This window comes from Acipenser ruthenus, chromosome 13, assembly GCF_902713425.1.
Source record: "Acipenser ruthenus chromosome 13, fAciRut3.2 maternal haplotype, whole genome shotgun sequence".
NCBI classification, from domain to species: domain Eukaryota; kingdom Metazoa; phylum Chordata; class Actinopteri; order Acipenseriformes; family Acipenseridae; genus Acipenser; species Acipenser ruthenus.
The window spans coordinates 1,009,486-1,028,427 of NC_081201.1; the positions used below are offsets into that span (position 1 = coordinate 1,009,486).

At 46.4% G+C, this 18,942-nt stretch overlaps 1 protein-coding gene across 2 annotated transcripts in view; it reads right to left on the bottom strand.

Annotated features, from left to right (window-relative positions):
• LOC117418322 (coronin-7) overlaps nucleotides 1–18,942 on the bottom strand; it is a 64,664-nt gene that overhangs the window by 31,337 nt on the left and 14,385 nt on the right. Inside the window, exons 6-7 of one of the 2 annotated variants that reach the window (XM_059035396.1) lie at nucleotides 14,113–14,199; nucleotides 13,718–13,736 (exon numbers count right to left, since the gene is read on the bottom strand). The gene's annotated coding sequence lies outside the window, so the exon portion shown is untranslated. Of the gene's footprint in view, nucleotides 1–13,717; nucleotides 13,737–14,112; nucleotides 14,200–18,942 lie in introns of those variants that run through there. The other variant, XM_059035395.1, reaches the window with a different exon arrangement.

Consider the following 18,942-nt stretch of genomic DNA (forward strand, 5'->3'; position numbering starts at 1 on the left):
CAGTCTTTCAGCCCAGCCTCTCGAGTCGCACAGAGGAAGCAGTCCGAGGGTGCAGAGTCTGTGACAGACAGCTTCACCTGAGTGGTCATTTTTTCCCTTTGGTTTTAATAAAAAGGCTCTTTATTCCTCAGATTTAAGAGACCTGGCACTTGGTCCAGGCAGCCAGCTGAGCGTCTCAAAGGGCCTATTGTAGTGCCGAGGGCAGATTTTCTATCCCGAATTCTTCAGAAAATTGCTGCTGAGTAAATATTTTCACTGCTCTTTTTTATTATTATTTTTTTTATTTTTCAAGCCGGGGTTTTGAAACCCAGTGCCAAGGACAACGTGTTAAAAGAGGCTTAAGAATAGATCAATTCTGAAAGCTGCTCTACACAGCAAGTCAAAGGCTGCAGCAGATACTATATAATCGGAATCTGAATACCTGAATGATCTTACACCAAGTTCGCTGCTTCCCAGTCCCCCAGTTCTAACCACTAAGCCACTATCCTCCCCTAGAAAAACAGATTTTGATCTTGACGGGACTTTCCTGGTTAAATAAAGGTTGAATAAAATAAAATGATCAAAAATGTCTCACTTCTAATAACTGGACCACACTGCCCCTCCCAGTCCTCAGCTGATTCAACACAAGGTTATTAAACTGCACTCTAAGCCTAGCCCTGCTTCTCCACTCTGTCATAGCTTTGACCTCCACTGCAGATGACCAGGTATGCCTCAGTCCAAGTCAGCTGTCTACACTGTAAAGCTCCTAGCCCAGCTCTCTCAACACTGTGCCATTCTGCGTCCACACTGTGAAGCTCCTAGCCCAGCTCTCTCAACACTGTGCCATCTGCGTCCACACTGTGAAGCTCCTAGCCCAGCTCTTTCAACACTGTGCCATTCTGCGTCCACACTGTGAAGCTCCTAGCCCAGCTCTCTCAACACTGCCATTCTGCTTCCTAACACTGCAGCTCTCTGCATTCGTGCCACAAGTTAAATCCCAACAGAGTGGGGGAAGCTTAAACCAGCTAGGAGTATGGCATCTGGGGAGGAAGAACTCCCTTGAAAATCATTTCCCAGGACTGGACTGGAGTATGCCTTGGTGATCAGGGCCAGAGAGGGGAGCAGGACTGCTTTCTCCTATGCACTGCAGCCAGCGGCTGTCCTTGAGCATGTGAACTAAACCCACAGCTCTCTGTGGCTGAATAATTATTATAAAAAATAAAAAAATGAGAGAAGAGCCCAGAATTAAAGACGACAGATATGGAGCCTCTTCCAAATGGAACAATCTGTTACCCTTAACTTAACAAATACTTTTTTTTTTTAATTCAATAAAAAATAAACGTGGTTATGATTTTCCCCCTCACCCCCCAGATGAGAACTTAATAAAAAAAATCTGTTGAACAGCGCATTAAAAATATAAGAAAGCAGGAATGCTGAGATCCTTGTTGATAGCGTTTCTAATGAGCTGAATTCCGCTTCTGTTAAACCCACAGCTGATTTCCATTATATTCAATTATAGGGCGGAACCCTGATAAGATGTACACCCACTTAACAGGAACCGAACCGTGGGCTTCCCTGGCTCTCGGACTATCAGCTGCAGGACACTCCGATAAGGCGTTCGCTGCCGGGGTACACCGAAGCAGCAGAGGATACCCAGAGCACTGCCATTACAGCCACTTCTAGATAAACACAGCCTGGTAAAGAAACTTCATCAGACAGAGACCCCAGGGGGGAGGGCTCGCTCTGAATGGGTTTCTTTTCTCTCTGGTCAAACCTGATCGTCAAGGGACCATATGAAAAGTGGAGACATGCATCTGATTTTTTAAGGGGGCGCGGGCAAGTAATAACATTATAAAAAAATCAATGGCAAAAAAAACAAACAAACAAAATAATTCAAACAGGGCAAAAAAAAAAAAAAAACACATTAAAAACAGCAATACAAAATAAAAACATAAAAAAAATTGAACAATTCCAATGTACATGATCCTGGTCACAGTATTTACAGGATTCGCAATCCTGGTTTGTCACGGGAGGATCGTTCTGGCCTCATAACAGGTAGTTTATTGTATTGTTAATAGTAACAGTAGGACTGATGCAGCCCGCGGTGGCACGGTGGCTGTCTGTGCTGTCAATGCATGGCTTGGTTCCATGCTACAGTACCAGGAGTGACTCAAACCCCTTCCTAGGAACCAAAATTCTCCAAAATGACAAACTAGCCACAAACAAGCTCTGGGAGGCAGGGTTATGTATTCAAAGAATTGCAAAATCGAGTCTGTGCTCTTTCCATAAGAGCACTGGGTTGAAACCAGACTCCGTCCTCGTCCACTTACTCCCTCCCTCACTCCCTCCTTCACTCCCAACCTCGCTCGTGGATGACAGGCAGGGGATATGAGGTCTGCTACCACTTTCCATCCAATAGGATCGATCACCTGACTTTCTTACTTTCTCAAAAAGAGGGTGAGGAATCTCCTGCTAGGCTAGCCGCACATCTCAACAGAATGGCTTTGTGATTCTGTAGCCCGACAAATGCTCCCTGACTGTTGACCAGTGAAATACTACCGAATGAATCACGCGGCAAATCCATAAGCCTGACCAACAGTATATATTCTGTTCAAATCCATGCATACTGAGTGTGTTACCCACACACACACACGCACACACACACACACGTGAATGAAACTGCTTCTCAGATCTGTTGAAACGCACTAGTGTGCAGGATCACAGTAAGAGAGATCACTCAGTCACCTCCCTGACCTGCTAGGCCCCAGCTAAACGTTACCTCAATGCTGGCTCTCTACAGAAAACATCTGCCTGCATTTACACAGCTGTCCCCCAGCAGCAGCAGCAGACACATCCTCCTGTGTTCCCAGCATTGGGTCTCTGTGTTTTTCCAAGAGCTGGCATTATTGTTTCAAACAACAAACTGACAGAGCAGCAGTTGCAATATCTCTCTCGATCTATATATGACTAGATATTACTGGTACTATTTTTTTTTAACAGCTTAAAAATATTTGTGCTTCAAGTATCTGCATACGATACCTGTCAAAACATAGACAGATGGCTGTATAAATCTAACCTGATGTTTCATTTTATAATACAGATGTAATAACAGGATGGCACAGGGTGTTCAAGGTATTGACGCGGCATGGCGTACGCACGCCAGGGCTTCATACCGTAACCCTGTGGCTGCCTTCTCTATTCACTGAACAGGTTTACTGTGATATGAGTGTCTCTTTTAACATGGAGGTCCTGGGACAAGAGACAGCAAGCTTGTGTCAACTATCAATATTTTCCATCCAAGTCTGCAGTAACATCAAAACATCACCCAGTATAAAGAATGCAATTGGTATATATATTTTTTTACCACGGTCACTCGTTTGCCAGTAAAAATGATTACTGTTATAATAGTGATCATCACTCGAAGGTTACTTACGCAGCTTGCTAAGCGTGTAAAACACAAGAGCGAGCAAAAACATCAAAACAAGACTTGTTCTAATCGAGATCGCTGTTGAGCTGACTATCGAGAAGTACCCTTCCCCCCTTCAGTCCAGCTGTGTCCCAGGCACAGGGAGGGCTGACCAGAGCCAGCCTCAGTGTGGCTCAATGACTGCAGGCTCCCAGTCCAGCCCGCCGGGCAGCGAGAGCACAAAGCCTACCTTTAAACAGGACTAAAGCAATGAGTAATACCTGACCTCTCACCTCTCCAGCTCACCCTCTGACCACACAATACTCCAGCTAGACTCTCATTCAGAAAGGTTTTCCCAATGGTATTGGCATATTATATATATATATATATACCCTGGGCTGGACAGAGATTAAAGCTAAGCCATACAGCAAGGGTGGAGGACTGGATAGCTGACTTATACAGAGCCTGAGGGGAGCCCCCAGCTTCTATCAGAGGCAATGCTAATGCAGAGAGACTGAGACAGACCCTGGGCTGGATAGCAGGGTCTCATTTCAATCTCTCCTGGGTTCACTGGCTCTGCAGTTGTCCTGGATAAACCCTGCGCTCCCATACACATGTATTAAACCTCCGGCCTGGAAGATCAGAGCAGGAATGCTGCATCACTCCTCCCTCCCAAAAACTGCAGCTCAGCCCTAATGACCACATTGTGGAGGTAGGATCTCTAACCACACAGCCAGCACTGACAACATGCAATCTCCATCGCCCCGGCACGTACCAGCTTCCAACCGTGCAATTTCAAATCCACACAATGAACAAAACCTAAAATCTGTTTCTATTTATACAGGGCAGTTCCCAAAGGTGGCCTTCCACACACACGCCTGCACCATTCATTATAAAAATAAAATAAACAAAGATTTCTCCTGCGTGCTGGAGGGGAGTGTAGGGACAAGACTTTAAATACTGAATCATATCATACTGTATATACTATATAACAATGTAAATAAGAATTCCTCATCTCTTTGTCCTTCCTCTGTCCATCCCTCTGGTTCTCTGGCTAATAGTTTAGAAATATTAAAAGGTCGTACAGGCAAGTGATGAAGTCAAACGTGAACATTTTATTAGGTAAGAAAAAGTAGAGAAAAAACAGAAAACAAATAAGAGAAAGGCTAGTGAGGACAGGGTCCCTTTACACCAGCACTGTGGAGAGAGCCTGGAGAGCTCTGACTGACTCCGGACAGTGCAACCTGCTCCCCAGACCCCACCTCCACCAGCATTGTGGAGAGAGCCTGGAGAGCTCTGACTGACTCCGGACAGTGCAATCTGCTCCCCAGACCCCACCTACACCAGCACTGTGGAGAGAGCCTGGAGAGCTCTGATTGACTCCGGACAGTGCAACCTGCTCCCCAGACCCCACCTACACCAACACTGTGCAGAGAGCCTGGAGAGCTCTGACTGACTCCGGACAGTGCAACCTGCTCCCCAGACCCCACCTCCACCAGTACTGAGGAGAGAGCCTGGAGAGCTCTGACTGACTCCGGACAGTGCAACCTGCTCCCCAGACCCCACCTCCACCAGCACTGTGTGAGACAAGCGCTGCTGGCTGTTTACATGACTAAGCATGGGCACGGTACATTACGTGACTTATTCATTCTGTTTCTGCTTCTCAAGACACCCCCAGCATTCTGATCGCATTGCTAAGTGGAGCGAGCTGCCAGTGTTTGATGATGTTTTGGAGCTGCTTTGTCATTTCCACACACATTTTCCACTTCCCCAGTGAAGCAAATCTATTAAAAAAAAATCAGACAGCACAGAAACAGCCCCATTGCAAAGCGGCAAACAGCCGCAAAATCATCTTTCGAGTTCCTCCATGCCACTTTGCACATCCTTATCCACCTCCATTGAGATGTAAGCTGGCATATCAGAAGAACCACAAAAATGACTCGGTAATACACCTACCACGGGCAATATTACTGCACATTAACTGCGTCCAAAATACTGCAGGGACGTACATTTCCATGCAAAAGCATGACCGCCAGGAGGCCACCCGGTCCCCTTTGCAGCTGCGAGTGCATTGCCCCTCAGCAGAGCGTGCGAGACCTGGGGGGTCTGAGAGAGCAGTCTGTATTCAGGCCTCTCTTTGTGATGCGGAGCTCAGCCTGGCCTCTATGGAGAAGCACAGTTCCAGTTGGCCTGCTTCCTTTAGCTTAATTAGCTGACAGCTAGGTCGTTTTTTTTTTGCCAAGCCAGCAGTAGATTAGTGCTGAAAGTGGTGCAGCTCGGGTCATGAGTTCGGTCTCTGCACAGGAGAGAGGGCCAGGAATCGATAGCAGCAAGGCAAGGGCTTGTGAAAAGTGCCTGTCTGTAGCAAGTCCTACAGCCACTCTCCCTTAAAACTCAATTCAAAAACAAACACAGACCCCCCAGCATTAAAGAGCAAAACAAAGGGAGCTCCAGGGGTACAGGCGTCAGAAGCAGTCCTTGCAGGGAGCTCCAGGGAGCTTCTGATCCAGGGTTCAAGTGGAGAAACGGTTAATAAAACCTCGCTCTGACCTTAACCCCCCCCCCCCCGCCCCCCCCGAGAGTCATTCATTGTTGAGAAACATTCCGCTCTCCTGATTAGCACCACATGTTGAGTGTTTGCAGCACGCTGGCTGGCGTTGACATTCGAGAGAGCAGAGCCTTGCTTCCACATACCTGCTCAAGAAGGGATCCAAACAGAACGAGGCTCATGAACCAAGTACACAGGTTCGAAATGAATCGCCGAGACAGGAATACAAATACACACACACTTTACAAGTGCAATTTCAGCACAGACTGTCCTAAGGGCACTCCTTTGAGTGCACACTCAGTCTGGTGGATATCTGCCGGTACTACAGCTGCAGAAAGAGGTACATACTGTTTGGGTCATACAGTACAGCAGTGGACATTGCTTAAAGCACTTCACAATCTGAAAAGAAATCTAATCTCCAGAAATGCTTGCAGTGCACTTATGTGGTCCTTCCTCTTCAAATAATAAGTCTATGCACTTCCCATAGTTTACCGTGTTTATTAATATGCTTGCTATATTTACCATGCTATCACTATGCGTTTATACTATTACACTGTGCTGTGCTTTTACTATGGGAACGCTTTATTAAGGGGCCAGGCATTACAGAATAGGGGATCTCCCTGCGACCTATGTGGATCTATCACTGTATCACACTGTGTCACACTATCACACTGTATCACAAAGTATCACACTGTGTCACACTGTAGTGTGCTGAGCCAATGCTTCTCCACATACTGTTAACCCAGCAATTACATTTTTTTTTTTTTTTTAATTATTTATTTTTTTTTTTTCACAAGAAGCAAAAGCAGCAGAGTAAGGCCAGCTTTCAGCAAGATTAGGAGGCGGAATTAAAAAAGAACAGAAGTGGTCCACCTCCTGCCCTGCCCCAGCCACCTCCTGCCCTGCCCCAGCGAAGTCTCCTTTTCAGGGGCTGGTTTGTTAAAAGCGCCATGATTCCATTTTCAATCTTATTAAAGCCACAGATCCAGGGTATGTGTGTGAGCACATCAGCAGGTGCAGGGGCGCGGTGCTGCAATGTTGTCATTGCGTTTCCTTGGAGACCAGACGGATAAGCACTGTAATCCCCCCACTGTAATGGGAAAACAGTGCAGTAAGACCCCTGCGGGTTGCCAGTACAGCCTGGTGTTAGCAGAACAGCTGAGCTCCCTTAACTCAGCACGGACTCTGTGGTCTCAGGACACAGGAGATGTAATCAACTGCGGCTCAGACCATGCTGCACACAATCCCAGAAATATTAAAATGCGGTTTGTAACACATTCGCTTCAGAGAACAGTTTGCAACGGATTTCAGTTTCCCTATGCCCCCGCTAGGCTTTGCTTCACTTTCCCCTGGTGCTGTATTATAAGGTGCTGTTGAAAAAGACTTCTCTTCACAACGTTTGTCACTGAATTTACTGTGTTTCTTTTAGCATTTCTGAATTCAGCACTAGCACTGCTGAGTGTTTAATAGCTTTGGATGCAAATAACACACGCTTTCTTTTAACACAGTGGAGTTATCTATTAAAAGTGTAGTAATGCTTATTGAATCTGGCTAGCAAGCTCTGCTGGGTGAGGCGGGCTGCAGCAGAGAGGGGCTCCTCCACAGCTTCTGCTCCCCAGCAGCACAGCCTGATTCTGGGCAGCAGTATCCCATGTCTTGCCAGTAGCTGGATAGCACAGCATGTGGATCTCCTCCCTTGAGGTTTACATTCTATTTATGCAGGAATGTGAGGTCGAGATCAGCCTGTAGCCGTGGTTACACAGGAACTCAGAAAATGACTTTAACTTACAGCATCAAGCACTAGTATGAATAAGCTAATAATAAAAGGCAGATCAGTCTTCCGATAACCGCATCAAAAAACGACCCTGCTTGTGCCAGAAAGGAGGATAAGTCACTATATATGCTGGGTCCCGGGAAAATCAATTCAAAGATGAATTTCCAACACCGGGATAAAGTTTGGAATACCGGCATCCAGACCGCTGCTCCGGTATTCCAAAAGACACACATCTGACATGGGAGGAATCTGTGGGGTCATCTGAGACGGATTCAAAAGCAGCATTTGATTATGCCGCATTACATCTAAATACTGCAATAAGGGGGCCCAAAATTGTCTGAGCAAGGTTAGGCTCCCCGGTTTGATTGCACAGAGGGATTGAAATAATGACCTCAGTACTTAGGCACTGGTCCAGTAACCTCATGACCTCTCTCCTGGCTTCGACATGGGGCATCAAACTTCAAACCCTGTCGGTCACCGAAACACAGGGCTATGCAAGCAGCACCGCTTCCCATCAGTCTAACACTGACCTCGGGTTACCCAAAACTGCTCTGCTTTTAACGAAGAACAAAGACACTGAAAAAAAATAAACACATTCAAATAATCATCAAAGAGTCAGCACTCAGCCACCTGAATGCAATTCAGAGCTAAAAAAAAAAAAAAAAAAAATCAGTAAATGTTAATATTTTTGGCGACTGTAAATAATTAGACCGAATTCAAATTGAAATGTAAAACTGTTACTCTGGAGTTTGCAGCTGGTCACGTTACATCTGACCTCGGGAATGTTTAAACCCCCCCCCACGCACACGCACACACACACACGCGCACACGCATGCACACGCACACAGACACACGCACAGAGACACACGCACAGAGACACACACAAACACGCGCACACGCACACGCTTCTCCCATTGGGATGGGAGCTGTGGCTCATGATTTTGGAGTACAGGAAACCCACACTGGCCCTGACAGGAAATACCCCAAGCAGGCAAATTATCATGACATCTGCAACGTCAAGCTGGTAGCAATTGAATTGAAGTTTATTGATTGCAACTGGACCAGAAGGTCTAATTGAAGTTATTACAATTTGGTTTAAAAAGAGGAAAATAACTGGAATTGTTCACAGCCGGGATGAAAAAGCACTAGAATCGAGAGGCTGGCTTTGCATGGATTCAATTCCCGCGGCACAGTCAGGGAGTGGATTTCATTAGCATTCTCTGACAAACCAGGATGTTAGCTTTACACCCCAACAGAGGTTCCAAGGCTTTTCATTTCACATTGGCAAGAACAAGTAGGTGTCTACATTGGTTTTTAAATTTTCATGCCTCCATCAAGTTCCTTCACTGGGTTTATGAGTGGGTTGGTCATTTAATCAGAAACACAAAAAGACTGATGCCCAATAAATGACAATACATATTCTGCACAGGTCTGATGTAGACAAGCCTTTACTATACCGTTCTATACAGTACCACACTTCAGAAGCACAGACAGCACTGCTGAACAAGTTCCTGCAGACAGCTGTACTGATGAGAACACGCACGGGCTGATAACAAAATGCAGATCGGCATCTCCACACACACCCAGACGAGAAACATTTAAACACAGAGCAAGGAACAAACCCTAACCACTGTCAGGAAATCCATCAGCGTTCACTACAACACAGCACGCTTCTGGAAGTGCCACAGTTACCTTAACCAGTACATTGCTACTCTTGTTTAGATAAAGCCCATCTCGGCCAACTGAACAGAGCCAGGCTAGAACATTCCAGAACATACGGTTCTGGATCACAAAGAACCGACACATTCTCCACAGAGGGAATAAAATTCACAACAGCCAACCAATGATGTATTTCCTGCTCTTCTTTGAACTAAGATAATAAGTTAATAAGAACACAGCCAAACTGGAGGGGACGCAATCTTAAATTCTATTCAAATCCAGCCATCTTGCACATGGAGCAACGCTGGTCCGCGGGGTTGGGAAAGGTTAGGGAAGTTTGTGATGTGTGAGTGGCAGTGGTGGGAATGTTTAAATTAGCGCTGGGCTCTCTTTGTTTGTGCTGAGAGTGTTTATAACAAGTTGATACGGAGCCCTGCGGTCTCAGAGCCTCGTCAGTCTAATCAGGGGGAAGCAGCTGAAGGACAGCCACTACAGTTCAGGTCCATCACTGAAAGTCTTTACTCTGCTCAGCGGCTTGAATGTTGAGGCGCCGACGAGCCCGGGGTGGGAACCTATTCTCTAGGATGAAACCGTCCCTCATGAAATGGAAGCACCTGCCAACAGTGCCTGCTAGAAGTTCCCTATCCGTGTCCTTCAGATCTTACGTCTGGTCCATCGTGACTAAAACAGATCTGCAAAAGGGAGCTGCAGTTTTTATATATTTGCAGAACATACATCAGAGACTCCACTGGCAAACCAAGTGACTGAATAGTCTTTGGTAATACAACAGCCATAGGCAGTGGGTTTTAGCAGCGTGTGATAATCCTGCAACAGTCTCTACATAAACATGCATACTGTATGAATGATGCATACAATTCTTTAAGTAAACACACACACGGAATATGCTGGGAATCAAGGCTTTTCATCAGCGTCACAGCTAGGGAGAAGCAGGACCTCTTCTTGGGAAGGAGGGGGCTGCATTGTATACGTGTGTGTTTATTATTACATCAGTCTCTGCTACGGTTAACATACATTCACATTGTGTCCTGAGGGATCATGTTTTTTTTGTTCTGCTCTGGTGCACAGCTAGAGGCAGATACAGGATGCAGAGAGGCACTCTGTTTATTTCAGCAATTTAGTCATTTGCAGCGGATTACCAGAATAAACTTCTGTATGTTGCTGTCGGAGAAGCAGTGCTTTAATTTTCCTCTTAATTTACCTCCAGCTCGGTTTACACTGGAAGTCTCCCAGTCTCTAAATCCGTCTGTAAACAGCAGGGTTAAAGAGGGGAGAATCCTCCTGCCCTGGTCTTTGATTGGACGAGACAGGCTTTATATAAACAACAGTAACAATGCATTAGGATATTTCCTAACACTTCCAAACCGTACCAAAGTTCACTTTAAACCACACGCTGACACGACTTTGGCAGGTTCAGTACAAATGGCTGACAGACTCTGTACAAAGAGAAATGGCAGACAGACAGACAGACCCGGTACATATAGACATGGCAGACAGACAGACAGACCCTGTACATAGACATGGCAGACAGACAGACAGACCCTGTACATAAAGACATGGCAGACAGACAGACAGACAGACCCTGTACATAGAGACATGGCAGACAGACAGACAGACTCTGTACATACAGACATGGCAGACAGACAGACAGACCCTGTACATATAGACATGGCAGACAGACAGACAGACAGACCCATGCTCACGGTCTTTCGCACATCCCTGTGTATCCCATGCATTGGCTCCTCCTCATTTCCTCAACATCCTCCCATCTGGCTCTCCTTCACAACATGTCTATCAGTACGAGGCTGCAGTTGGCAAGCAACGGGGATAGAGACTGTAATCCACTCCCCCAGCTCGCAGCGGCCGAGAGGAGATTTAGACTAATCGCCAGAAAAGGCCCTTAATAATAATTTGGAGCTCTCACACCCACTAAATGTCAGGAAGCATGCCCGCTTAGTCCTCTGATGGGATTCAATTCCCAACCCTGCATCCAGCTGTTCCAAGAGCTTCTTTAAACTCTTATTTATTTTATTTCTTTAGTTTTTTCATGGTTAACAGTTTTTTATTCGCTTTCCTCCCGTTGTGGGTGGAACTCCTTTGTGTCCGATAGCGACCCCTGCTGGGAGAGGGGGGACGGCGCAAGGCCAGGCTCCCCCTCAGCCTTTGTTCATATATATATATTTTTTTTACACATTAGTAGTAACAAATGTTTTAAATTAGCAGGGCCCCTTTAGAAGTACTATTATCTTAGCAGCTGGCACAGCAAACACTCCTACATTATTAGCACAACTTAGCAGCTCTGCTAAAGTTAGTAGATACTTTGTAGCGCATACAGCCCTATTTTCTTACCATTTTAGTACCATTCCAGCACCAGCCTGGGGTGCTTTTCGGTCTTTGTAAAAATAATAGCTAAGGGATCGAGGGGAGTTGAAGTCTGTTGTGAAAATACCAGCCCGGTTGCATAACCAGACTGCAATCCTAGAGACGAAACCAAAGAAAATTAAAAAACAACACAAAAAAATAAACAGGAGGTCATCCAGCACTCTTGAGGAGAGGAATTTCTCAATATTATACACATGGAAGGGCTCTGGAAATGCAAGCTACAAGTGCTCATAAAAATGCCATCAACAGAGACAAGACAACTGCCTTTTCGAAGACATCTAAAAATACCCAGAGGAGAAGGCTAACAAACAGGGAGATACCTGAAAAATACTGATGCGGGGTACAGGGATGGAAATAAGACTACATATCCACAGACTACAGGACCAGCCCCATGCTAGTCAGCTCTGCCCCAGAGCTCACAGCCACAGCCAGTCTCAATGAGAGAAGCCTTGCCCTGTGCTGCTGGGGCTGGCTGCAGTGAGGCTGCACTCCATGAACAACACTATGCGTGGAATCCAGGAACTTTCCCTTTGTCGGCAGCTGATGTCATGTCACGCATTACAGTCCATTTCCTCTGCTGACACATGCCAGAGAGAGCGAGAGGGACACCACACTGTGCCGGATCAGCTCGAGGGACTGTGCCGCTGCTCCCCCTCAGGACTCGCTCACAGCGGGCGTGTCGATTAACACTTGGGGACACAATTATGGAGCTTTTGCTCTTTTTTTCCCTATAGAAAAATACCTTGAACAGATTCTTTTAAGCAGAAAAATGAAAAAATATATAAATTTAAAATACAGATCATATGCATACCTAGCCGCAGATTAATAGATTCCATAGGCCCTCTCCTTCAAGCCCTGGCAAAGCCTTGCTGCCAAGCGCTGGCATGAACGTCGCTCTCAAAACCTTCACACATTTCTCTCTCACCAGCAGCGCCCCGCATTCAAAGCGAGCGCGGATCCAGACCACTTTCAATGGGTTATCTGATGAGCTGTTCTCTTAGGTCTATCCTAATAGCCTCAGCAATGTATTTTAATTGTCTTTAATGCTGTGAGTAAAGGTGGGGTCTGTGTGGAAGTGCTTGTGATATCGCTGTGTAGTGAGAATGCACAGTATCACTGTGTAGTGAGAATGCACAGTATCACTGTGAGAATGCACAGTATCACTGTGTAGTAAGAATGCACAGTATCACTGTGAGAATGCACAGTATCACTGTGTAGTGAGAATGCACAGTATCACTGTGAGAATGCACAGTATCACTGTGTAGTGAGAATGCACAGTATCACTGTGTAGTGAGAATGCACAGTATCACTGTGAGAATGCACAGTATCACTGTGTAGTAAGAATGCACAGTATCGCTGTGAGAATGCACAGTATCACTGTGTAGTGAGAATGCACAGTATCACTGTGAGAATGCACAGTATCACTGTGTAGTGAGAATGCACAGTATCACTGTGTAGTAAGAATGCACAGTATCACTGTGTAGTGAGAATGCACAGTATCGCTGTGTAGTGAGAATGCACAGTATCACTGTGAGAATGCACAGTATCACTGTGTAGTGAGAATGCACAGTATCACTGTGTAGTGAGATTGCACAGTATCACTGTGTAGTGAGAATGCACAGTATCACTGTGAGAATGCACAGTATCACTGTGAGAATGCACAGTATCACTGTGAGAATGCACAGTATCACTGTGTAGTGAGAATGCACAGTATCACTGTGTAGTGAGAACTCTGAAAGGTCCCCAGTGGCATGAGGAATTCTGTCTTCACACAGACCTGCCCTGTTGTAATGGCATACCAAAGGGCCATAGCATAAACACATGTAACCCCTCCAGCCCAGGATGTCTCCTCGACCTCTCCACCCTCCCCCAGCTGCCTCTACTCACCCCGGGGAGGTATCCAGCGACACCAAGCCCACCGAAGAACCCATCTTCCTGGCATCCCACACCCAGACCTCCCTCTCCCGCATCTGGGGTACAAACACACACAGGGAGTGCCCTCAGTATGCTGGCTGGAGTTCAGGGGGGATGCAGTGGCCGCTGCACACTCTGCATTTGAAAAATTCTTGCAGTAAAGGTGCTATCCACTCATGCCACTCAAGCTCAGTTATAAATCAATCTGATTTCCCAAACTTTGTACAAACTACTCTGAGCAAAAGGTTAGGAACCTCTGTTGGAAGTCTGTAACCAACATTTTAAAAGTATTCACTACTATACAAAGAAATGCCCTTAAATGAACACATTTGTGACAAGGCCCCAATCAACGAGTTTCAAGGGTTAAGTTTGAGTTTGGGTCCGTCCTCCCTCCTTCCCTCCCTTCATTACCTCCCTTCCTTCCTTCCCTACCTGGTTAAATCCGGCAGACAGGATATTGTCTGTGTCCCCGATCCAGATCACTTGACAATCCTTGTTGTTCTGATGGCCTTGAGCACTCTAGAACAGAGAAGAGAACAATGCCTTTCAGAACCCAGGTTCAATACAGAGTGAAAAAACACACAGAATTACCAATGAACAGCATTGTGGAGTGAGGGACAGGAAGACAGTGTGGCTTAATACTTGGAGCACAGGGACAGGAAGGCAGTGTGGCTTCATGGAGAGAGTGTTGTTTTGAGTGGAGAGCTGAGGGACAGAGGGCCAGTGTTTACTCACAGCCACCCCCCTCTAAACTAACATGTGGAAGCTGTGAGACTGGTATGAAGAGGTGCCTCTGCTGGAACGCACATGCAATAAAAAGGCCAGTGTGTTTAGCCTTTGTCCTGGACAGCTGTTACTGAGCAAACCTGTCGAGAGTGTGTCGGGTCATTAGGGGCTGTACCGAGTGCCTGGGGCAGGCAGCCTCACAACAGGGGTGAGGGGTGACCTGAGACATGCTGTCCAGACAGCCCAGAGGCAGGTTTATTGGGCCCTGGTATTAGGAAACCTTTTACAAGGAAGAGGCTATACGGGGTGGGTGGGCAGCCCTAGCCCAAACAGCACAGCATAAAAGATATGAACTGGAAGTCGCCTTACAGTGGAGGTGATCAGTGAGCAGATTGCAACCCCACCGCAATCCAGTGCAAGCAGTCTCTCCGAGGGGACTGAACTGCAAGCTTGAACTGCAATGCTATGTTTCCCAGCTCTGTGGATACAAACTGGAGTCTCCAGGACCTGTCAAGAGCTGAGCCCTCTGTGTGAACCAGGCTGGTGATGGCGGGAGGGGGAAGAGAGAGCCAGAGAGCCGGGAGGTGGATGACAGCAACAGGCTGGAGCCCAGCCCCCTCTGCTCACAGACACATTCCAGCACTGTGTGTTTATACTGCAGCCTGTCCGCCAGGATCAACACAGCCTGATATTCCACACCCCCGAGCTCCAGCACTACACAACCTGGAGCTTCATGACATCTAATTTAAAAGCAATGGCGTGCTTTTCCTGGCAACCGCACACAACAGACGGCAGAGTGGCGCCGAGCCCTCACTGTCCTGTGTGGGGCTGGCAAGGAGGCCGGGGTGTCAGGGTGCAGGGGAACACCTGGAGGGAGGGGCAAATACCCAGACCATGACGGGAATCACTAGGGGATATAGTGTAATTACCCATGATATTCACAGGCCTGAAGAATGGGGGTTATTAAACAGTAAGGGCTGTGTTCAATTTCAGGGAACTATGCAAGTTAAATTCTACAGATTCCTGGTTCAACATTCCTTTAAATCCTTTACTATAAATTTCAAATTTGCTTTAAAACCTTAAGCAACGTCTTCCAAGCAATGGCTGTCTTTTATGATGCAAGCATTGTTGAATGCTTATCCTGAAATCATAAAGGAAAAAAAAAAAAAAAAAAAAAACAACCTGCCTGTGTGTTTAACAGCAGTGCAGAGGGCTGTGGCAAGCAGCTGGTGGTGATCGAAGAGTCAGGGTAATAAAGGGAACAGCTGCTTCAGCCAGCGTACTGAAATCTATACATGAGTCTCGGAGGGGTGTGGGGGGTGGGGGCTACGCCAGCTTCACGGGGTGGGGGGGTCACAGTGAGACCAGTTCTGGGTGGGGTCCTGGACGCCTGGTCCAGTGGCCAGGTGATGATGATTGAGGCCAACGTTCACAGGGAGCACAAGCAATTCAAGAAGCAGATTTCTAAAACGCTCGAGCTGCAGGGGTCTGTCCAGTACAGAGTGTCAGAATTTCATGGGGCTACGGCTCCTGCTGTTTATTAAACGTGTTCTCTTCAATGACCAATTAAAAGACCTGCTACCGATTCAGCTCAACAACAACTACAATAAGCCACGCGTTCTCGTAATCACTGAAATCAAATCAAAGAACAAAAAAAAAAACGAAAGTGTGTTTCAGCTCATCTGGTGCTGCAATCTCAGAAGACACTGGGAAATGAAACCTTCTTCAGATACAATATCCAACCTAATGCTAGACTGGATGGGTGCTGTCTGTCTGTGTGTCTGTCTGGGCATGGAGTCCGTGTGGGCTATGGATTGCCAATCCATGAGTCATGATTCCGTACCCTAATCATGCAGCACAGCCTTTTACAGTAAGACCTGTCTTTATATTGCCCTCAACCCCCTAACCCTAACCCTAACCCTCCTATATAAAAGTTAATGACGAGCAGATTCAATAATTGGTTACCTCTCTTCAGCTCCCACAGTTACTCAGTCCTTTTGGAGGCCGCTTAATTCAGCTTTGCAACTTCTTATGTGAATCTTTGTGAGGATTGCAGTTTTGCGCATCCAGCGCTGCCCCCTCCTTCACTCTCCCCACCTCCACGTCACTGATTAAAACAAGATTTTCTGAGAAGCCCCCCCCCCCCAAAAAAACAGCTGAAAGCAAACCACCCGTTTTATTCCTTCATTTCCTCTCTCTCTCTCCCGCCTACCAGGAGTTCTGCCTTTAATTAGAAGCATATCTGGCCAGAATGCTCTTAACCCCTCGCATGGTTTCTTTTCCTTACATCTCCGTTTTCTTTTATTTCTTAAAAAAAAGGTTAATGACTAAATTCAGTGCACTGTCCTGCCTGCAGTATCCCTCCGCGTCCAGCAGGAGGAGAAACACGCCCAATTGCCCGCAGTGCCTCTAGTCACAGGTGGAGGGTGCTAACAGTTCTCTGCTCCTCTGGCAGGGACAATTTACCCTCTCTGGTCTCTGGAGCTCTATTGTCTCCGATACTGCACTACAGCAGGCAGATCTGTGCAGGTCCTGCGTTGTTTTTGTTACTGACCGGTTCAGCAACAAAAGCTTCACACGAGCCAGCAAACGTTAAACCCTGCTTCAGATTATGAGGAAAATCAATGTTGTTACCAATAAGCCATGAGAATTTCAGCATTGTTTTTTATTACTGATCCCTGGAAAAGCAGGCTGCAATTGGTCCACACAGCCCCTTAACCCCCCCCCCCCCCCCCCCCACCATATTCACACACTAGGCCCACAGAGGAATCAATTCACAGATTCTCAAGTGGTGGACAAAAGTGCATTGAACTTGAGAGGCAGGAGTTGAAGCCCCCCGCCCCCCCCCCCCCCCCCATTGTGTTTCTGTGTTGGTGTGTTTAGTGGGTTGGTCTTTTCAAGCAGCACTCATTTGCATGCGTGCTAATGCTTTATGAATGCGACCCTGCTGCGTCTCGTGAAACAAAGTAAAGACTGAAAGAGCACCACCAAGCAGAGCGCTGTACACTGTGATTTTACAAACACATCGTAGTACAATTCTGAAAAGGGAAAGAGCACAGATCCCGGATCGCACACTTGGGAATAGAGGTATGGCCGTCCTAGCGGCGCGCGACTATAAATAGAACGCAGTTCGGATGGTTTATCCAAAATTTTTTTTTTTTTTCAGTCTTGTTTCCCACGGACTCCCTGGGAAATGCTATGATTTGTGCGTGGAGCTGGTGGGAGGCTTTTCCAGGGGGCTAGGAGTGAGAACTACCCCCACCAGGCCTGAACCTTCTCTACACAAGCAAGCACAACCCTACACAACTGGGACCCCCCTCCCACACCACTTAACTCAGTCTTGCCCAGCTGGGAACACTGCTGTCTATGAAGTGGTGCTGTTGGCGGCACACTTAGGATGCATGCTATAGCTTCTGAATCAGAACTACATCTCCTCCACATCATTTACTGATCTGAGCTGAATACATACAAATCTTGCATGCAGCCCCATTGCAGATTACCTCTCTCTGTAGGGTTGCAGTTATGGGTGTTTTAAACCAGGATGTGATGACTGCAACAGAATATAAAAAAAATAATCTAAGCAACAAGACTCCCCCCGCCCTCCCCTTGCTTAGAATTCCACAATCTTTGATTTTCACTTCCTCAGCTACTCCCAAGTCAGCGTTCCAAGAACTTGTGGGTTAAACGTCAAAAACTATTCACTTTTCTCTGCATCTTCTAAAAATACCAATGCAAAATGTCTGTGGTGCGCCTGCTGACAGTGCAGAAACTGAGTAAGCCCTGCTCACCGGTTTAGGCTTTCTTCTAATTGGAAACAGGAATACGATTTGAAAATCACACACAGATCTCTGATTGGCTGGGAGCCAATACTGAAAGAAATTTTTCAATGTCAAACGTTTCAACTAGAAGTCTATCTCGGTGCTATCAAAGCAGCTCAAAGCAGCTAGCCTTCGATATCGGTAACAAAATAAAACGATAGTCTAAATAAAGTCATCAACAAATACTAAATATAAATCCTAAATCTTCAGCTGTTATTATTAGGAATACTAAATAAATATCATGCACACATTCTCAAAGCAAAAAACCTCAGCAGACAAAACAAATAAGAAAAATGTTTTTAAAAACTAATAAACCACCAGTGATTACAATTCACAGGAATGTAGTTTGGGAAGCCTGTAAGTTTGATACAATCCAATCTACCCTACATTTCACAAAGCAGGAATACAGGCAAGAAAAGGAGCGATGTTAGCATGCTAACGGGGAGAGAGAGAGAGAGACTCTTTCAAAGCAGGTGTGTTTAAGAGAACTACCGCCAGTAGCTATCGGGGGGCAATGTGCAGAACCCCGCTGTGGATTCATAGTCATGCTGCTCTTGAGGTTATTAAAAAAGATGCATGTCATGGAAGCAGTGTTTTCCTGCAAACCCAAATCTTGTGTGTGAGCCGGTCCCTTTGGAGCACTGTCAGAGAGGCCGGTTCTCCGAGTCCCATCCTTGTAATGATTTAAACAACGGCAATATTCAGCCATGCCACGTTC